This window comes from Falco peregrinus, chromosome 21 (genome assembly GCF_023634155.1).
Source record: "Falco peregrinus isolate bFalPer1 chromosome 21, bFalPer1.pri, whole genome shotgun sequence".
Classification (NCBI taxonomy): Eukaryota; Metazoa; Chordata; class Aves; order Falconiformes; family Falconidae; genus Falco; species Falco peregrinus.
Window position 1 is genome coordinate 510674 of NC_073742.1, and position 2242 is coordinate 512915.

General features: G+C 46.1%; 1 pseudogene; it reads left to right on the forward strand.

Moving 5' to 3' along the window:
• The first annotated feature begins 906 nt into the window (after positions 1–906).
• LOC129782957 (NADH-ubiquinone oxidoreductase chain 2-like) lies at positions 907–1947 on the forward strand (annotated as a pseudogene).
• The last annotated feature ends 295 nt before the right edge of the window (positions 1948–2242 follow it).

Here is a 2242-nt window from a genome sequence, read left to right on the forward strand (position 1 = left end):
AAGAGGTTTTTACAGTTGTTGAAACGTAAAGATAAAGACCGATAACGGTCCAGCTTAAGGGGATACCTAAAGCAGCAAAAGCACGCATTAAATGTCTACGAACAGCTCGTGCCTTTTCTCCTGTGTGACACGAGGCAACCAAGGCACCTGAAAATGTATCAATGGAAGAGTGGATATATTTAAGGCTACCAAATTCAGAATCATGCGTGACATCTGTTTGCCCTAACGGTAGGCTTTGTAATCCTCTAGGATTAACTCCTGCAGCAACTGATGGGAAAGAATGTTTTTGACAATCGGGACAGACAGCAATAATACTTGATGCTTGTTGAGCAGACAGGCCAAACTGTCGCTTAAGAGCTCCGGCGTTTCGATGGAAAAAAAGAGTGACTTCGCTTAGCTTGTGCAATACGGTCTGGCAGTACTTGAACTGGTCACGGCAATAGGTCAGCTCGTCGATTGCCTTCTGCAAGAAAACCAGGTAGCGAGGTATGAGACCTAATATGCATAACAAAATAAGGCGCAGATCGAGAGTCCAAAAGGAAAATAAGTTCCTGTAACAGGGTAAAGGGTTGTGAATGCGAAACACTCCGCAGCACAGAAGCTTCAGCTCGTGGAACAATACCTGCAACATAAGCAGAATCAGTAACAAGGTGGAGCGGTACATTCCATTCTCGGAAAACACGAACAACTGCATTCAGTTCTCCTGTTTGAGGTGAACCGGAGACCGTCTCTATGTCCGAATCCCATTGCCTCCGTTGAAAACCTTAGGAAGACAGGAATTGAACCTGCACAGAAGAGATCAAAGCGCTCCATACTCCCCTTATATTACTTCCCAGTAGGGTCAGCTAAACAAAAGCTATCGGGCCCATACCCCGAAAATGATGGTTTAACCTCTTCCTCTACTAAATGAGCCCCGTCACAAAACTAACGTTCTCCTTAAGCCTTCTACTAGGAACAACCATCACAATTTCAAGCAACCACTGACTGCTAGCCTGGCCTGGCCTAGAAATCAACACCCTTGCCATTATCCCCTTCCTTTCAAAATCACACCACCCTCGAGCTATGGAAGCTGCAATCAAATACTTTCTCGTCCAAGCAACCGCCTCCGCATTAATCCTCTTCTCAAGCACAATCAACGCACAGTTCGCCGGACAATGAGACATTCCGCGACTAAGCCACCCAACAGCCTCCCTACTACTAACTACAGCAGTCGCAATAAAACTAGGCCTAGTACCCTTTCACTTCTGATGTCCAGAGGTCATACGAGGCTCACCTATAACCACTGCCCTACTCGTCTCTACATGAATAAAACTCCCCCCACTCACTCTTCTTTTCTTAGCTGCCCCCTCACTGAACCCACTCCTACTGACAACCGTGGCCATTGCATCCGCAGCCATCGGAGGGCCAACAGGACTCAACCAAACACAAATCCGAAAAGTCCTAGCTTTCTCATCGATCGCCCACCTAGGCTGAATAACCATCATCCTCATATACAACCCCAAGCTAACATTAATAACCTTCTACCTATACTCCTTAAGAACCGCCTCCATTTTCTTAGCCCTCAACACAACCAACTCCTCAAAACTATCCACAATAATAACCTCCTGAACAAAAATACCATCACTAAACGCATCCTTGACGCTAGCACTACTATCCCTAGCCGGCCTGCCCCCACTCACTGGCTTTTTACCAAAATGACTCATTATCCAGGAACTAACTAAGCAAGAGATATCAACCGCAGCCATAATTATTTCAATACTCTCCCTACTAGGTTTATTTTTCTACCTACGCCTTGCATATTGCTCCACAATCACACTCCCACCAAACACTACAAGCTTCATAAAACAATGATACAATAACAAATCCACAGGCACACCAATTGCTACCTTAATTTCTCTGTCAGTCCTCCTTCTCCCCCCTTCTCCCGCAATCCTGACCGTTACCTAAGAAACTTAGGATCCCCTGCCTACCAAACCGAAGGCCTTCAAAGCCTTAACTAAGAGTTAAATCCTCTTAGTTTCTGCCACCACCACTAAGGCCCGCAGGACACTAAACCTGCACCATCTAAATGCAACGCAGATACTCTAATGCAGCTAGGGCCTCCACGATAAGCCTAGACAGACGGGCCTCGATCCCATAAACTTCTAATTAACAGCTAGACGCTCAAACCAACGAGCTTCTGTCTACCAGACTCCGGCACACTCTCAGCGTACATCAATGAGTTTGCAACTCAACATGAACT